Genomic DNA, 19652 nt, shown 5'->3' on the forward strand with positions numbered 1-19652 from the left:
ACAGAAGGTAACGAGGGAATGTGCAACAGAAGGCAAACACAGTTAACCTGACATAACAAGACAGGCAGGAAGCAAAACTGAATACACAGGAGACGGGACTATCAAAATAAAACAGGAAGCAAGACACATACGGAGAGGCGGACAAACATGGGGACATGAGTGATTGGGGAAACAGAGAGGGAACATGGAACACCAGGACAGGGGTAAAAGAACGTGAGATGTGGAACAGCGAAAGCAAAGTGACAGAAAACTAAAGACAAGAAACTTTAAATATAACATAAGAAAACCAGAAAAGTACAAATGACACTGAATCAAAGAAATTTAGAAAAACCCCAAAACACAGCAACACTCGGTCACAGATCCAACACAATCTCTTTATTGTAAAATTGTTTTTTGCTTTTTTTGAATAAGCTTTATTAACAAAGCACAAAATACAGATACAAATTAACAAAACACAGTGTCAGAGGGTTTTGTAAAAAAACTAATGAGAAATCAATTGGATTATTTACTAAACTGTAAAGAATCAGGTAATATTGAACAGGGAACATAAGTTTATGGTTTTGACAGCTTTTACATTTTGGGGATGTTGTATGGTTTTAAAATATTGTTTGGTTTCATTTCAAAAGCACTGAAAGGATGTTTTTGTGTTAGAAAATTTCGATTTATGTATATGAAATTTAGCCTGTAATATCAGTAATTTACTCAAATAAAATATGTTTGCCCGGTCTGTGGGGTACTTAAAGAAACCAAATAAGATTTTCTCGTAACAAAGAGAGAACTCAGAAAAGATAAAAAAAAACCTAAACAAAACACAAAATTGTTGCCAGAAAACATTTGTGTATAAGCAGGAGCAAAATAAATGAGAAATATCTTCCTTCACACAATTACAAAAGGAACAGTTAACATCAATGTTCTTTTTATAAAGTACAAGAAAAGATCTGTTTGGGAAAAACGATGAATAACTATTTCCATTACTTTGTTATTTAATAGAAATTTTTACGGTAAGGTCCAATTATTGTAGATATTGTCACTTCTGAGATCCACTAGAGGGCGACATCATTCATTTTGCGAGGCCCCCCTTTGTTTTACAAGAAAAATGTTTAGCCCCCCCCCCCACGTGCATGCACACACAAGCTCATCCTCCAACCACACACGCCCATATTTTGCTCCATTGCGGTTTATTTCACACCTCAAACATTTAGTAAACAATTAAGCAAATACAAGTAATCTGCAATAAATTACAGGTAGTAATAAAATAAACTACTAACTCTTTTACGCTGCGTCCGCACCTACTGCGTCCTATTTTTGAAAGCGCAGCTGTTTCGTCCACGTAAACGGCGTTTCGAATCACAGAAAACAGAGATTTTTTTTTTTAAAGGTATGAGCTTTCACGTCACGCTGTGGCCACGTTATTGTTTACATGAGATGAATTGCAGAATAGCAGATAGAGACAAAATACTGTTAATCTGACTGTCTGCAGGTTTTACAGGCAGTTACTGTCCCTCTGTTTACAAAGGCAGAGGCGTCACGGTGTGATTATTTTACTGTAGTTGTTTTTCAGGAGCCACACACTGTTACACTTCTCTTGTTCGTTTCATTCAGATTCATTTGGCAACAGTGAGAAGGAAAAAATCCTTTTGTATCATGAAGATTCCTCCAGCAGAACCAGGCTCATCTGGGTGACCAATGAGAGGAAGACAGAACAGAGACACACTGTGGAAGAGAGCCAGAGATTAATAATAACTAATGATTCAATGCAGAGAGGTGTATAAACACATAGTGAGTGAAGAAGAAACACTGAGTGCATCATGGGAATCCTCCAGCAGCCTAAAGCTATTGTGGAGTAACTATAAGCCTTATCAATAATATAGTCTAATATAAGTGAAGCATTTAAATATACTGCAAAGTAAGTTAAAGGAACATCGACGTGAGTTATTTCCTGTTGGATCACACACCAACAGGAAAAATGGGACCAACCAGGATTAGCTCGGAGTCTCTTAGTGGAGTTTGAGGACTTTCTTTCCTCCACCTTCAAGCTGGGAAGAATCCTTCTGCTGGAAGATTTTCATTTCCATGTGGCTGACAGTTCATGCCATGCTGCTTCTGACTGTCTTAATCTCGTAGACTCTTTTAATCTTACCCTGGGTCTGATTCTGTCACTGGGTCTGGATATGGGACCAGTCTGTCGTGAGGACATTTTCATTAGTGATCATAAACATATTTTACTTGATCTCTCGTGACACTCTGCCCTTTGTTCATGTGAAGCATTCACGACTAATTACTGACTGTGTGGTGGAAGAATTTGTTGAAGTGTTTGATAATAATCTACCTGAAACTGATGATGTGGACAGCATGTGGCCTCCTTCATTTCACAGAGTCTAAAATAAATACATAGTGGCTCCTCTTAAAATCAGGAAAGGCAGCTCTGTTAAATCTCCACCCTGGATCACAGAGGCTCTCAGCAGCTTTACACGAATTTGCCATAAAACTGAGCTCCTGTGGAAAGCCACAAAACTTCAGGTTCATGAGCTCTGCTTAAAATAACTATTATCTACCTTTAATGACAAAGTGAAAGATGTGAGAGACACTTATTTTCTAAACTACTTGCAGTAAGAAAAAGAAATCCTAAGGTTCTCTTTGATACAGTGAATAGCATCGTCTCTCCTCCATCTCCATGTACACCAGTCTTTTCAGATATGGATTGCAATGACTTTTTAAGATTTTTACAAGATAAGATCAGTTCCTAAGAGGAAATATGTCTCTCTTAGATCGCCCCTTCAACCATGATCTCCCACACCCCATAATTAGGAATCTTTTCACCCAGATTCTTTAAAAGATCGGAAATACTAACTGAAATGAAACCCTCAACGAGTTCTGTAATATGTTGTTTTGTGTCTGATATGTTTTATATTCCCTGTAAAGCACTTTGTCTAGGTGACGGAAGGTAAGTGACGGAAGTGACGGGGAAAGGTAAGCGACCCATGTTGTAGGTGACGTCAGATGCCGGAGATTTGGCGGAAAAAAAAAAGCGAATGGTAGCATAGAATTTAACAAAGTTTCTTTAAACTTCAGTATTGCCAAATAAACTAACCAACTGTCATATAACTAACAACATCTGTCCTATCATCTCTAACACCCTGGAGGACAACGAGGAGAGTTTAGACGCTCTCCAAGATTACATCGACCGGTGCTTTGAAGATTTAGTAATGAAGAAGGCCCAGAGCGCGTCTTCCTGGCCAAAGCTGAGACGCCGTCATCTAAAAGATATCGCCCGGCAGACTCCCCCGGCACAACATCGCCTGCCGGCAAAGATATCGTCGACATCCTGGAGTCAATCGATAAGTGATTGTCCAGTTTTGATGCAAGGCTGTCCCTGGTGGAGATCTTACACCGGGAATTTAAATCTCTAAAAGAATCCCTGGAGTTCAGCCAGCGGCAGGTGAAAACACTTGCTGCGGAAAACGCCACGCTACGGGACTCGGTCAAATCTCTAACCGAAAATGTGACCCAATTAAACATAGAAAATAAAAAAATAAAAGAGACCGTTATAGATTTACAAGCCCGTAGCACGAGAGATAATCTGGTGTTTTCTGGTATTCCAGAGTCTGCCGGAGAGGACCCGGAAACGACCGTGAGAAGCTTCATTAAAATCCACCTGAAGCTGCCGGAGGACACGGTGAAAAACATAGGGTTCGATAGAGTGCATCGCATCGGGGCTCCGAAGACAGGAAGCGGGAGACCACGTCCTATTGTAGCCAAATTCGGCCACTTCAAGCAGAAGGAGCAGGCGAAGAGTCGCGGCAGAGAGCTGAAAGGAACGGATTTCAGCGTGAACGATCAGTTCTCCAGAGAGATCCTGGAACGACACAGGGTCCTCTTCCCAGTCCGACGTAGTTTTATCCAGAAAGGCTCCCGGGCTGTCATCGCCGTGGACCGGCTCTACGTGGACGGACAGCTCTACCGCGACCCTGGCACCACTCCATGGCTGTATTGACCGCACACCAGATAAGAATCCGCTACACTATTCTCTTCACTCACACTCTCTTGTATTAACTTTTGCTTAACTATATAATTTCAGTTTGCTAATTTAGTATAACGTCACCGTCACTCTCCGCCAATGCTTTAATTGGAATGTTTCTGTTTTTATTTCTTTTTTCCTCTCTCTCTCTCGTCGCGCACCTTGCTCTTTGGTTTCTTTGCTTCTCTTTTCTATCACTATGTCGATCACCTGTTTCCCTATCCATCCACAAACGACACTGTCTATTTCTACATGCTTACTCTGCACGATCACGCACACACATGCGTTTAAAGGCAACACATTTACAACAGCCACACAGCGCGCACAGATATAGGACACATGCACACATTTGCTCATATTAGTTATTATGCACACACATAGTCAGACCTATGGAGCTTCTCGCCGCGCATTTTCTTCTCTTTACTTACAAAAAAAAATAAATAAAAAAAGATGTTTCCATTTTCCTCACCCGTCTAAGCGAGACGCACAGCGTACATCATTAGCCACAAACACACAACTATGGGCACGCTAAGATTTGTCACATGGAATGTGCATGGAGCTGGCTCTAGGGAAAAAAGGTTAAAAATACTTAACCAACTTAAAAAATTACAGGCAGACATTGTTTTATTACAAGAAACCCACATGCCTGTCACAGGTTTGAATAAACTCAAAACACCTGAGTTTCCTAATGTGTTCTCAGCCTGTTATAATTCTAGACAAAGGGGAGTAGCAATTCTAATACATAAAAATATTAATTTCACAGTACTCGATACAGTTATAGATCCAGAGGGCAGATTCCTATTCGTCAAACTATCTATACTTAACCAAAAGCTAGGTATTGTAAGTATATATGGTCCAAATGTTGATGACCCCTCATTCTTCCACGGTTTTTTTAGTACACTCTCCGAACACCTAGACTGCACAATTGTTCTGGGGGGAGACCTCAACCTGGGACTAAATGAAGACATGGATAGGCTCAATACAGCAGGAACTCAGCATAACTGGCAGTCCACAAATATAATCAAACAGTATATGAGCGACTTTGGTCTTTGCGATGCATGGCGCTCCCTTCACCCCAACAGTAAGGAATATTCTTTCTTCTCACATGTCCATCACTCCTACTCTCGTCTGGATTCTTTTCTGGTCAGCAGCTCACTGCTGAGTAACATTACAGACACTGAGATTCATCCTATAGCTGTCAGCGATCATGCTCCTGTATCTTTAACACTAATACAGATGAATAATACTACACCAAGAAAAAACTGGAGATTTAATACATCACTGCTCAAAGACGAAGAGTTTATCAAATACTTTAAAAAAGAATGGACTCTATATTTAGGCTTTAATGACATTCCTGGAACATCAGCATCTGTCCTCTGGGAAGCAGGGGAAGCCGTGATGAGAGGTAAAATAATCTCTTTCTCATCACATAAGAAGAAAGAAGAAAACAAAAAAATTCAGGAACTAGAGAAAAACATCAAATCCTTAGAAAAAGCCTATGTGTCACACCAAGATCAAGAAATATTAAACAAAATACGCAAGACAAAACTAGAATTAAATGAAATTATTAATAAAAAGACTAAATTCTTAGTACAAAGACTTCGCCTGCAAAATTATGAACACGGTAACAAATCCGGACAATTCTTGCTAACCAGTTAAAAACCAATAAAGAAAAAACAACTATATGTGCTGTTAAAGATTTATCTGGGAATACAATATATGATCCTAAAAAAATAAATAACATTTTTAGGGATTTCTATGAAACTTTATATACACCACAAATAAACCCATCTAAAAACGAAATTGATCAATTTCTCGACAACATAACTCTTCCAAAATTATTAGACACCCAAGCAATGGCACTGGATTCGCCACTGACACCAGGTGAACTCCAGGAAGCTCTGATAAGTATGCCCAATAATAAGGCTCCAGGTCCAGACGGTTTTCCAACAGATTTTTACAAAGAATTCTGGACAATTCTGGCACCAGTTTTTCACAGGATGCTGCAGGAAATCAAAGAAAATGGTAGACTACCACCAAATATGAACTCTGCAAATATCAGTCTCTTACAAAAACCAGGCAAAGACCCTGTATATCCCTCAAGCTATCGTCCAATATCCCTTATTAATGTAGACCTTAAAATAATCTGCAAAGCTCTCTCAAAGAGATTAGAGAAAATAACCCCCCTTTTAATTCATCCTGACCAAACTGGTTTCATAAAAGGTAGGCACTCATCAACAAATACACGTAGATTACTTAATTTAATAGACTACTCATGCAGTAAAAACACTGAAACCATAATATTTTCTTTAGATGCAGAAAAAGCATTTGACAGAGTTAACTGGAAATTTCTATTTGCAACTTTACACAAATTTGGTTTTGGACCCTCTTTCATAAACTGGTTAAAAATATTATATAACTCCCCAACAGCTTGTGTCAGAACAAATGACCAAACATCCTCCAGCTTCTCTCTTCTGAGGGGCACCAGACAGGGATGCCCACTCTCCCCTTCACTGTTTGCAATTTTTATTGAGCCATTAGCAGCAGCAATTAGACAGGCTACAACAATTAAGGGCATAAAATGTAAGAATATAGAACATAAAATCAGCCTTTATGCAGATGATGTGTTACTTTTTCTCCAAAACTCACAAACCAATATCTCTGGGGTAATTGCATTGATAAATTCCTTCTCAAGTGTCTCAGATTATTCAATTAACTGGTCGAAATCAACAGTTCTTCCGATTAATTGCTCCTTCCATAATTCTTCTCCTTCCCCACTGCAATGTGGAAATATAAAATATTTAGGTATTAATGTCTCTCCTAAACTTTCAGAATTAACTAAATTAAACCACATCCCACTTTTAAAGACAGTAGAAGGCAACCTGGCTAGATGGAAATGTTTACCCATATCACTCATGGGAAGGGTCGCCGCTATAAAAATGATGGTCTTGCCAAAAATAAACTATTTATTTTCAATGATCCCAAATAAGCCATCACAAGATTGGTTCAGATCTCTAGACTCGTACATTTCTAAATTCCTTTGGAAAGATAAACCCCCACGTATCAGCTTAAAAACACTACAAAGGACCAAGGATAAAGGAGGATTAGATCTGCCTAACTTTAATCACTATTTTTTAGCCAACAGGCTTCAGTTCATCTCTAGATGGTTTAAACACACCCTCTTAGATGAACCTTGGATAGATGTAGAACAGGCACTATGTAATAACCTAGAAATTTCAGACCTACCATTTATCAGCTCAAACATCAAACGACATGAATGCTTTAAAAGCATCAATATTAGCTCTTCTCTGACAGCATGGTGGGAGTTTCTAAAAATGACAGAGTCTTCATTAATCCCATGCAAACGTACACCTATCTGGAACAACTCGGACATATTACAAAACAATAATATGATAAACTTTTCAGATTGGAGTTGCAAAGGAATTAAATACCTGGAACATATATTGGAAGGAACAGACTTTATTTCGTTTGACAGACTAGTTATACAATATGGGATCAACAAGAAACGATTTTTGGAATATCAACAAATTAAATCCATAGTAAAAAAGAAATTTAATCCCAGTGAAGCTGAATTACAAACACCACCAAGTGTGGTACAATTTTTTAGTCTAAAACCCCCCAAATTATTGTCTAAAATATACAGAACACTTTCTAAAATAGATGAATCAATATCCCTTCTTATTGCAAAATGGGAAGCAGATTTATCGATCAGCTTAGACCCAAACCTTTGGTCTCAGATATGCTTAAAAACCTTTCAATGCATCAGAAATCCCAGTTTGCAATTAATACAATACAAAATATTACACAGAGTGCACTATACTGGTCATAGGATGTTCAAGATGGGCTATACACCTTCCAACAACTGCTCACACTGCACAGCAAATACACTGGACAATTACATCCACACTCTTTGGTTCTGTCCACCAGTTCAGAAATTTTGGCGTGAGATATGTGAAGACTTATCAAAGTGTCTGAAATTTAACATTCCAGCCTCCCCTTTAGTTTGCTTGCTGGGCAACTTGGATGAGGTCACTGCAGAAATAAACACAGCCCACGTTGTTTTTACGGCCCTATGCATTGCCAAGAAAATGGTCCTCATTAACTGGAAAAATAAAAATAATCTTAATTCTAACCAATATAAAAACCATCTAATAGATCACATTAGTCTTGATACAACCTCTGCCATCACATTTGATCAATCCCTTTGGGCTCCTTTGATCGGCTTCATCACCTAGTGGGGGTGGGGGGTCATGGTTTGGTCCTGCCTTCGCTATTGTGGTTGATGTGGGGGTAGGGACGGCCTTAGGGCGTCTGGGGAGTCCCTAGGGACGTTTCCCTGGAGGGCCTAACCTGGGGGATGTGGCCATGACCTGGTTAGGAGCTCTGGGGCTCTTGGATGGTGTTTTCCTTGTGGCTGCGTACAGCGGAGATGGGGGAGGGTCTGTGCTGGCGGACGTTGGTTACTGGCCTGGTAGCCTGGCTGCCCCTGGGAGGGCTGGGACGGGCGTGGAGGCTTGGGGGTCTGGGGGTGCTCCGCCCCCCGGTCTGGGGTGCTGGCCGGGCCTTGGGGGCTTGGGTCCTGGCTGTTGTGTCACCGGAGCAGTGGGCGGGTGGGTGCAGGGGGGCTCAGCCCCAGTGCAGGGGACCTCTGGTGCATCGGCCCAACTAGGGGGCTCTCTAACTGGTGGGGAGGTTGTTATATCTTTGCAGGTGGTCTCCTCTCTTCAGGAGCTCACTCTGCAGGTGGGGGGAGAGATATAGGAGAGGGGGAGAATGAACTCAACCTGGGTGTCTATTGTCTTGTGTAGTTTGGGAGATGATTGGATGATGGGGTGGGTGCAGTTTTCTCTGGGGTGGAGTCGGGTGGGCTGCCCCGGACTCTGTGGGGCTGGGCGGTGCTGCTGCTGTGGGCCCCGGTCCGGATGGGCCTGGGCCCCCTTGCCCTGGTGGGTTCCAGAGCGTGGGGGTGCCTACTGGGGTCAGCGGGGGAGCTGGCCCCAGGGAGGGGCCGCTTGCCCCTCCCTTTCTTCCCTCCCCATCCTCAGCTGCCTCCCTATTCCCACTCTACCACACCCACCCACACACGCAGGGCTTGGGGTGCAGGTATGTCACCAGGGTGCAGGGGAGGCACTCCCCCTCTGTCCCCTTCTGGCCGCCTGTGCCTCAATTTTATTCTGCAACCTAGACATCCACATTACTCACACTCTCACATGACACATACATATAGGTCCTTGGGGGTGGGCACGTTTTACAGCATCCAGAGGATGGTCGGTGTACTCCAACCCACCTCTGGCGCTGGTGCCCTACCCTCAATTTTAAATGCATTTAGACACTAAGGGTTTTCGGGAGGAGCCGTGCTGCTCTCTGAGAGGAAGCTAGTACCATGCTCTCCTGAGTTTTAAATGCACTTTAGAACAGCACACATCAACACTACATATGAGCGGGCGTAGGGAGGTTTGAGGTCTTCACTCACCCCGGTTCTGTTAGCCGTCAGGGCTGGGGGGCTGGGAGGAGGTGCTGGCCGTCAGACTGGGGTCTGGGATGCGGGGCCTCCCTGCTACTGCAGATAAGGAGGTGGTCCGCTTGCCTCCACCCCAGAGAGAAGGGTTACATCTCCTGGGTCTAGGTGCAGCTTGCCCCTCTGGGGGCGGGGGTACCTGGACCTGGGATATAGAGTATGTTTGGGGAGTGCGACTGTCTGTGCAGTGTCTATTTGTGTCTGTCTACACGTTGGGTGAGTGCCGAGTATTTGGTTGTGCATATGGGGGTGGGAATGCACGTCTGTGTCCGCGTGCGCCTGTTTGTCTGTGTCTATATGTCAGGTTGGGTCTTAGACTCAACCTCTCTGGGTACATCTCAGGCCCTCTAAAGTATGGAGGCCTATCTCCCCTCACCACACTCCCTGCCGGTGGCTGATGCCCTCAGACGTTGGTGTGTTGGTGGTCCTTGTCGTCTGGGGCTGGGCGCTCATGCATGTACCGGCTCACTCCTGGTGGCCGATTGGCGGGGCCGGGCGCCTGTGGCCCGGCTGGGCTCCTTCCGGGGGGTGGGGTGCCCTCAGGCCTCTGGCCTCTGGGCCTGAAGCTCGGTCCTCTCTGGCACAGCTGGCTGCCGGCAGAGCCCGCGGGCACGCCACTCTGGCCTCTGCTCCGTAGCTGCGGGGTGACCTCTCGTTTGGGGCTCTACTCAGCTCTTCCCAGGAGGGTGGCACGGTTCCCCCCCCTTTGGTGGTCCTCCTCGGGTCCTTGTACTCTGGGGCCTCTGGATATCTGGGGCCTGGATCTCCTCCATACCTGCTTCATACCCTGGGTGGACGGGGCTACGGCTCCCCACACTCCCTAGCAGATCGTTACATGGAGAAACCTTTGGAATACAAGCATGCTGATCCACACAGGTGTGCACACAGGTGTACACACGGGTGTTCACAGACGCAGACTACACCTTTCTTGGCTGCTGCCTCAAAGCACATTGTGCGCTGTCTATCTTGCGTGCTGCACAATATCGTTTATTATTTAGTATCTACTGTTATCTACTGCTAGCTAGTTTATTGTGATGGTGCTGTTTTTATTATGTTGCTTTTTGTTGTTTGCTTTCTCTTCTGTTTTTTTTCTCCATACAGGTGATCCAGGTGTTTTGTTTGTTTGTTTGTTTTTTTCTTTCTTCCCCCCTTTCTCACCGTCTCTTCTCCCCTTTGGTTTTCTTTCTCTCCCTCTCTTTCTTTCATTCTTTCTCCCTGTCCTATCCCCCAGTCACGTCTGTCCCGTTTGTAGCAACCGAAAATAAAATAAATTCATAATTATAATAAAGGTCATTCAAATGGACCAATATGGCAAGGCCATGATGATACACTTGGTAAAATAAATCCGCTTGGCATCTTTCTTGGCCTTAAGACAACAATTCTGATGGCTAAAGATCCAAACGGGACACAAAAAAAGAAAAAAAAAAAAAAAAAGCACTTTGTCTTAAAAAGTGTTATATAAATACATTTTACTTCACATCAAACTGACCAAAGAGCCACAAAGTAAAACAGCTGTTGTGTCCAAAAGTGTCAGCTGTAACTGGGACTGCTGCTGCACCACAACACTCCTGCATGTCGTGTCCACAGACATGACGTCTCTCAGGTTTGTGTTTGAAGATCAAATCAAATAAGATGATGCTTCATTTGAACAAACAGTTGTGAACAAAAATCCTTCCCAACATACACAAACTATTCTGAGATGTTTCTTGAATTCAGGACTTCTTACACATTTTTCTCCAAATGTCTCAAGTTTCAGACTTTTTAACTGTGTGAGTATCAGCGACTCTCTGACTCTGTCTACATCGTTAATGTGACTTCTGCTTGTGTGACGTGTCGCACGGCTCCCTTAAATCATTTTGGTTATAAAGTGTGTGAACCACAGGAGGAGGAGTGACTGAGAGCAGAGAGGAGGAGCAGAGATTCAGGGAGGAGCTGAGCTGTTACTGAACTATAGAAGAGAGAAAAACCTCCACATTCAACAGAGTTCAACACAAAACAAACTTTATGTTCCTCAACATGCTGTCATTACATCACTGTGTGTTTCCTCTGATTCTTCTCACTCTCACAGGTCTGCTCACCTACACAGGAAACTATGTTCAATTCAAATGATTCATTAACGTCAATTATTGATTGAAAAACGTTCTCTCTTCCTTCAGGTGTCACATGTGATCAGCTCACTGCAGTCAAAGATGAAGAGTCCAGTTTAGAAGGAAGCACAGTTACTCTGACCTACAAATACACCACAGGTGCTACTTATTTCTTCTGGTATCGACAACATCCAGGAAAACCTCCAGAGTTCCTGATCTCACACTCACCTTCAGGATCAGTAGGAGTAGAAAAAGTTCCTGGATTGAAGATTCAAGTGAAGGGAACAGAAATCAAGATGAACATCTCCTCTGCTGCAGTGACTGACTCTGCTGTGTACTACTGTGCTCTGCAGCCCACAGTGACAGGAAACAGCAAAACTCTGTACAAAAACCTTTGGAGCAAAGACAACAGAATACTCCACAACATCCACTAGAGGGAGCCACACACTGTTAAACCTCTGATTCTTGTGTCATTGGACTGATGACAAAGACAACAGAGAGTCAGTCAATGTGTTGACATCAGCTCTCTAGTTACCTTCCTGTCCTCTCATGCTTGTTCTCTCTTTCCACTGAGTGTGTTTCTAGTCATAAGATTGTGCAGAAGCAGATGGTCATGGTCTGGGTGAGTGGCAGGTGTTTTTACTTTATTTATATAGCACATTTAATAACAACAAAATGTTGGCTAAAGTGCTGTACAAAGAAAAAAAAAATTACACAGTAACAAATAACAAATACCTGGTAGCTGACGCGTATATGGATAAATAGGTCACTCTCATGCTGTGTTGAAAGCCAATGAGTAAGTCAGACAGATAGCCTGACTGTTCAGCCCTTTATAAGCCATCAATAAAATTTTGTATATAATTCTGTGGACTGGGAGCCAGCAAAGTGGGACACGCACCGGGGAAATACGTCCGTCTCTCTTCATATGTGTCAGGAGACGAGCTGCAGCGTTCTGGACCAGCTGGAGCCGTGCTAGACAAGACTGGCTAACACCTACATGTAATGAATTACAGTAGTCCACAGCGTGAATAAAATCGTGAATTGCCCTTTCCAGGTTTTTAAAAGGTAAGTATGATCTCACCTTGGATAAGAGCCTCAATTTTTAAAAAGGCAGCTGTACTACAGAGTTAATCTGTTAATCTGTTCAAAGGTAAATTTACTATCCAGTATAACCCTCAAATATTTTGCATGCGGTTTAACAAAAGGTGCTAAACTGTGCAGGTCAAGATCTGGGTACTAGAATGGCAGCTTGGTCCAAAGATGATCACTTCAGTTTTTTCCTCATTAAAATTTAAATTTGTTTTAGGCCATCCAGGTCTTATCTCCGCAGAGACACTGAAACAAAGATTCCAGCAAAGTGGAGGTGTTCCTCTTTATCCAGAGATATATCTGAGTGATCTCTCTGGAACACCGCAAGTAAAGGGAGCTGAAGAAGAGATAAAATCTCTGAGGCTCACAGAAAAAGTCCTGTCGGAGAGGCATGGCCTGAACCAGTCCATTCATATTTGTGTGCTTTATTTCTACATACAAGTGCTACATGTAAATGCACAGGGTTTCTGTTTTTGGGCAAATTCTCTTTTCTATGTACAAGTGTTAGAAATACCCAGGTATTTTGTTTTGCAACATGCATTTAGCCTAAATAAACATTTATTCCTACCGCTTTATGTCCTGAGCATTGTCTTTTCCTTTTTTCTATGTAGTGTTTAGTAACTACTCAGTAAAGTATGTAATTTAGATTGACTTGAGGCATGATTTGACTGCATGATTCAGTTTTGAGCACAGATTGAACTGTTTTGGGGTGAAAGCCTGGTTTTGCAAGAAGAGTCAGAGGTTTTGTGAATATAGCTTGAAAATTGGGTTTTGTGTTCACAGTTTGGGTAAAAGGAGAGCAGGTTTCCAGGAATGTGTCTTAGCGATCGTGAAAAACTGTAATGAAGTGGAAACACTAGGAGTCAAAATGCATCACGCAGCAATCAGAAACTTTGATGGATTGTCAAAAGGGCCAAAGTCAGCACATTCAGGTTTGAAACAATGGATCCAAAGACATGCAAAGGAAGAGGCTGACAAGGAGGAGGAGAAGGAGGTCTAGGACATCAAGGAAGAGGAGGTGGAGGAATATGTCTGTGAAGGTTCTCAGTCATCCAGGTCATCGTAGTCAAAGGAGCTTGCAAAGAAAAGCGTCTGGACTTCTTTAAGTTGCTTGAAGACGTTTCACCTCTCATCCGAGAAGCTTCTTCAGTTCTAAGGTCAAATGGTGGAGAGTCCCAGATTTAAACCCTGTGGGAGTTTCCCCCCACAGAGGGACAAAGGACCCCCTGATGATCCTCTACCTAATCACATGAGCCAAGGTGTGAAAGCGGGTGTGGGTCCCAATCAGCCAGGGTTTCGGGTGAGCTCATTGTGAAACCTGGCCCCACCCTATCATGTGATTTCCTGAGGTCAGATGGCCCAGGATGTGAGTGGGCGTTAAGGCGTCTGGGAAGGGATCTCAAAACTGGATTATAGATTGCAGACAGTTGGTGGAGGAACATAATTGGCCATTGGGCTATTGTAAATGTCCCTGGTCAGCGTGGAGGGAATGTCACTCTGTGCACAGCCATCAGCCAATGAGGGGTACTGCACTGCCATGCCAGGACCCTATAATACTATGCTTCTCCTTGCTTTTCTTGATGGCCTGAGACAACATATTTTCCAGCTGGACTACAGGGAACCAGCACAGCCAGAGCACAATAATTACATTGTTGTTTGGGATAACTTCAGCTTCTATTTTGCTGCTATGTTTCATGACTGGTTTACCAATAACCCAAGGTTTTCTATCATCTTTCTGCCTAACCCAATAGAGGAGTTCTTTTCTGCATGGCGGTGGAAGGTGTACGACAGAGAACTTTATGTCTGTGTTCACCTATTCCTGGCCGTGGAAGACGCCTGCCTACACTGTTCCAAAAAATAGTAATGTCAAAGTATCTTACTGTATATTTTACAGTTTTGTACTGTCTTTCTAGAATATCATTAAATTTACATAAGTAGACTGTGACTTTACATGTCAGAGGTAAAATAACATAACATCACTGTAAATATAGTAAAACACAATTTACTTGTTTTTTAAATATATTTTTTGTACATGTGCATATTTAGATTGTAGAAATACATTCACAAATGTATCATAATTTCACAAATATTTGTCTGTTATGTGAGAGAATGATCTGTTAAATTCAAATGTAATGCTATGGAAAAATATATAAAATGATTCCTATAAGCTTGTGTTACATCACATAAGTATTATTATCAGTGCAATTTAGGGCGATCGTGACTCAACAGTTGGCAGTTTGCCTTGTGATCAGAAGGTTGCCGGTTTGATGAGGAAGTTATTTTCTGTTATTTTACGGTAGTATTTTGGCCCCAGCTGCTGGAATATTACCGTTTTTTTAACAGTGTAGACATATCAGTAGATGCATGCCAGGGGTGGATCAGGCATGTGTTGTGTTGTGTGTTGTACTGTATGGTACATGAATAAAAATGTGCCACTGTATATACATTTGTTGTGTCTTTTGTGTTCATCATGTGAAAAGGTTTTTGAGGGGAAGAACCACAAGCAACATAACTTGCCAGTTTTGGGAATATTGTTTTACATTTATTGCACCAATGTGGTGTGCGACTATGTGGTTGTGTGTGTGTTTGAGGCCTGAGCTGTCTGTCGGCAAAGTTTGTTTTTTCAGCAAGAGTGAATGGTTTTGAGTGTAGAGCTTCATTTTGACCTGACAATATAATGTTTGGGAAATTGGGTCAGACGTTCTGGATTTGAGTTTACTTTTTTGGGAATATGAGGCATAGTTTCAAGAAATGTCTTTAAGCAATTGAGAAAAACTGTAACACAATTTACTGGTGAATGTACAATATATGTGGCAAAGGTGAATACACAGGGACGTGGCTAACTGTGGCGTGGGAACGTGGCCGTGAAACTATCAAAGTGGCAAGACCATAAGATCAAGTGGATCTGGGGAAGGAAAGTAATGGTCACACTGGGGAGAGAGAAGAGCAGAGTTAGAGCTGGGTTGAAGTGGACTACTCGAGAAGGTGAGTATAACAGGCTTTCCAGCTTACTTGCAGGAGGTGGAGGTGAGGTGTTGAGGTGGAGGTGATGTAATTTCTCGGGGTTTGAGAAAGTGAAACGGCTAACCTGGGGACCCTTGGATCCAAAGTGGTGGGCAGGCAGGAGGGCAGGCAGGTGAGGTCTGGAGATACTTCCCAGTGAGCAGGTACGAACCGAGATCCAAGAGGTGAGCGGCAGTGGGCACTGGAGAAAGTCCTGGAGCACAAGAACCAACGTAAGTCAACCTATTTGAGAGCAGAAACATGAACGTGGGAGCAGAAACATGAATGCGGGTCCCAGTGTTTTTCCAGCATTGATGTGGCTGAGCTGTCTGTCTCCTGTTTTTATGTAATGTTAAATATCAACACTTCACCGGGTTCTTTGAATTCCTCATAGGCATCTGATGGAAGACAACGCACTGCTCAGTAGACATTTTACACTTTATTCTCTTACACAATACTTCTAGAAGGGAGAGTCTAAACAGCAGTGTTACACAGGCATTCAGCAGTCACGTTGCATAGTGTACTCAGAGGTTATTGTCTACTAGCTGCAACACATCTTTTAGCAGCTCCAGCGAGGCTGCGACCTTGCCCTACTTCTTCTCTGACCGTTTTCCCGTTATCTTTACTTTTTACAGCCAAGCATGGGAGAGAGTCTCCTGCAAAATTACTTCTAAGAGAGTAACACGCTGTAAGAGCCTTTATTACATCTGGACAAGATGGCACCTGTGTGTTTGGCAAGCCGTCTATCGCTCTCTTTTATTTGTTTTATTTTATTGTTCTTAGCTAACTTTATGCAACGTCTCAGCCCAACATTGTCTTATGATCACCAGACATCATTGGGAATAGGTTTATTCACGCAGATCTTAGATGGAAACAACAACCAATGCTTTATGCATCCCTACCTGGAAGTAACACCATGGCACTGGAGCTCCTTACCACTGACACCAGATTTGCGGAAGCGACGCTGGAGACTGGGTAACTGTAGTGGCCGCCTTGTCAAGCTGAGGATTTGGATTTCTCATTTTCCACATGAGCGCCGCTCCATTCGTCGATCTTGTCCGCGACTCTTGGTGCCATTGCGTGCCTTGGACCCGGTGGACCCCTGGCTGGTTCCTGTTGTTGGAACTTTTGAGAGGAGTCCTGCAAAATCCCCTTCTTTTCGGCATCTGCGTTGGAGCGGAGTGGACCAGACTAACCTTCGACCGGTGGATCTAGATGCTACTGCTTCGGAAGTTTGCCCCTAAATATAATAAGGAGTTCTTAGCTGAGTTTTCAGAGTTTCTTGCTGCCTGTGCATCACGCTATGATCAGATCCTTCTGCTTGGTGATTTTAATATACATGTTTGCTACCCTGGGAAGCCCTTGGCCAAGGACTTTCTGGACGTAGTGAACTCTTAATTTTGTTCAATCTGTCAAAGGTGCTACTCAAAAACGTGGTAACACATTGGACTTGGTTTTATCGTATAGTCTAACTATTTGTAATGTACCTGTATTCTCTGACCACATGCCTATTTTATGTGACATTCTTCTTCAGCACGTTCTTATTCTATTGTTAAACAGGCTGTTCATGTTCGTTATCATCGTGCTTTTGTCTCAGATTCTGCCGAGTGGTTTTCCTTACTGTTTGATCAAGTCATGTCCTATCCTCCTGAGTTTTTACTTTCGTATTTTGATTCTGCTTGTAAATGTGTCCTCGAAGTTGTTGCTCCTTTAAGACTCAGGAAGTGCAAGTCCAAGGCTAGTCCCTGGTTAACTGATCCTTGCTGTCCTCTGAGATTTTGTGCAATAAGTTTATTCATTCCTTTGTGGAGAAGGTTGCTAGCCTAAGACCTTCAACTCTTTCTATACCCGATCCTTCTAAGCATGTTTCCTGCTCATGTTTGCTTTCTGCCTTCCTACCAATTGTTCTGCCTGATTTAGAGAAACTGGTGTTGAAAGCTAAACTGTGTGGTTCTCTGAATGATGTGGTTGCTCCCCGCTTTCTCCTAATATTGGACCTCCCATTGTGAACATTATTAACACGAGTCTCCTGTCTGGTCAAGTACCTTGTGAGTTTAAGCACGCGGTTATACATCCCTTGTTGAACAGGAGTTTTCGGGTTATGTTGCGGTCGGCTTCATCCTCTGTGGTTTGGGGGAGTGCAACAGGGATCTATTCTTGGGCCACTTTTATTTTCGCCATATCTTCTCCCACTTGGTGCGATTTTCCCAAAACACAAAGTGTAATTTCATTCATATGCTGATGACTGCCAGCTTTATTTACCTTTTAGTCATGCCGATACCTTTCCAACTCAACCTCTCCTTGACTGTCTTAGTGATGTTAAGTCATGGATGGCAAATTTTTTTTTTTACATTTTAATGATTTTAAAACGGAAGCAATTTTATTTGGCCCAAATCGATTTTCCAACCCTCCAGATGTTGATTTTGCTGTTTTGACCTCTCATTTGAAGAGTTCGATCACAAATCTTGGAGTAAAGATCGATTCTGCACTTACCTTTGATGACCACGTGAACGTAAAATCAGCATTCTACCACTTCAGACGTCTATCGAAGGTCAAGCCCTTTCTCTCCAAACGTAACTTAGAAACTGTAATTCATGCTTGTATTACTTCACGTCTGGATTACTGTAATTCCATTTTAATAGGGGCTGGGCAGAGAACCCGCTTACAATTAGTGCAAAAGGCTGTGGCTCGATTTTTAACTGGTAGAAGGAAATTTGACCACATCACTCCAGTTTTGGCCTCTCTGCATTGGCTTCCAATCAAATTTAGGATCCGTTCTTTAATGGTTTTTAAATCTTTAAATGGTTTGACACCCGCTTATTTGTCCGATTTGTTGAAGCCTTATGTTCCACTCGTTCCCTCCGGTCAGCTGAGCAGCTGCTGCTTTCAGTCCCTAAGTCACGGCTGAAACTCAGAGGACCGGGCGTCCTCTGCTGTGGCCCCCTTGCTTTGGAACAATCTTCCTCTTCAAATTAGACAGGCTACATCAGTACCAGTTTTTAAGACCATTTTTTATTCTCTGGCTTTTAACTCTGTGGGTAACTGATATTTTTAGTAATTTTTAGTAATTTTATTGTTTTGAGTTTTTATATTGTTATTATTTATAGTGTTCAGCACTTTGGTCTACCAGGTGTGTTTTTAAAGTGCTATATGAATAAACGATGATGATGATATTATTCAGGGCCATGTCCACTTAATACTACACTATATAACTTTATATAACACTTATTCAAACCATCGCTGTCTCAGATGGTTTGATGCATTTGGCTCCATCTCTCATGTTGGCCTCTGGGCCTTACCACACAGAGATTCACATTCTTTGGTTCACTGGATTAAAGTCAAGAAAGCCTTTATTTGTCACATCCTGTAATCCTCAACAGAGCAGTTTCTGTGCTATGATTGGGGTGGAAACCAGATTGAAATTGTTCATAGAGATTATGGTTATTGAGGTGTAAGTGAAGCTGAGAGGCGACAACTTTTTCAAGAATTTTTGTAATAAAGGGGAGATTTGATATAGGGTGAAGATTATTAAAGTTATTGGGGTCTGCACCAGGCTTTTTGAGAGTTAGAATAACAGAAGCCTTTTTCAGAGATTTAGGAACGATTCCCGTATTCAGGGAGGAATGGATAATACTGGTTATGAGAGGAGTTAACGAGGGAAGACAGGCTTTAACTAACACAGTGGGGAGAGGGTCAAGGTGACAGGTGGATGATTTATATTTTTTATAATAAGATTAGATACGTCAGTTATGGAGGGAAGAGTAAAGCTTGACAATAACTGACAGGAAAATAGTGGGGGAAACATTTCTTTATGTATAGTGAGTCCAGTTTTCTTGAATAGACGTCCGAGTTGGCGTCCTTTAGATTTAAGCCGTCAGCAGGGGGAATAACACAGGGCTGTGAATGAGTCCTGTCA

General features: G+C 42.6%; 1 long non-coding RNA gene across 1 annotated transcript; it reads right to left on the reverse strand.

Annotated features, from left to right (window-relative positions):
• Positions 1-360: 360 nt before the first annotated feature.
• LOC146368657 (uncharacterized) lies at positions 361-16151 on the reverse strand. Its single transcript, XR_014797593.1, has 2 exons — positions 15822-16151; positions 361-1713 (listed from the first exon to the last, which is right to left on the reverse strand). It is a non-coding gene; the product is annotated as an uncharacterized LOC146368657 (long non-coding RNA).
• Between the last annotated feature and the right edge of the window lie 3501 nt (positions 16152-19652).

Source organism: Perissodus microlepis, chromosome 18 (assembly GCF_051167445.1).
Source record: "Perissodus microlepis isolate ML-2025 ecotype Zambia chromosome 18, ASM5116744v1, whole genome shotgun sequence".
In the NCBI taxonomy this organism is placed as follows: domain Eukaryota; kingdom Metazoa; phylum Chordata; class Actinopteri; order Cichliformes; family Cichlidae; genus Perissodus; species Perissodus microlepis.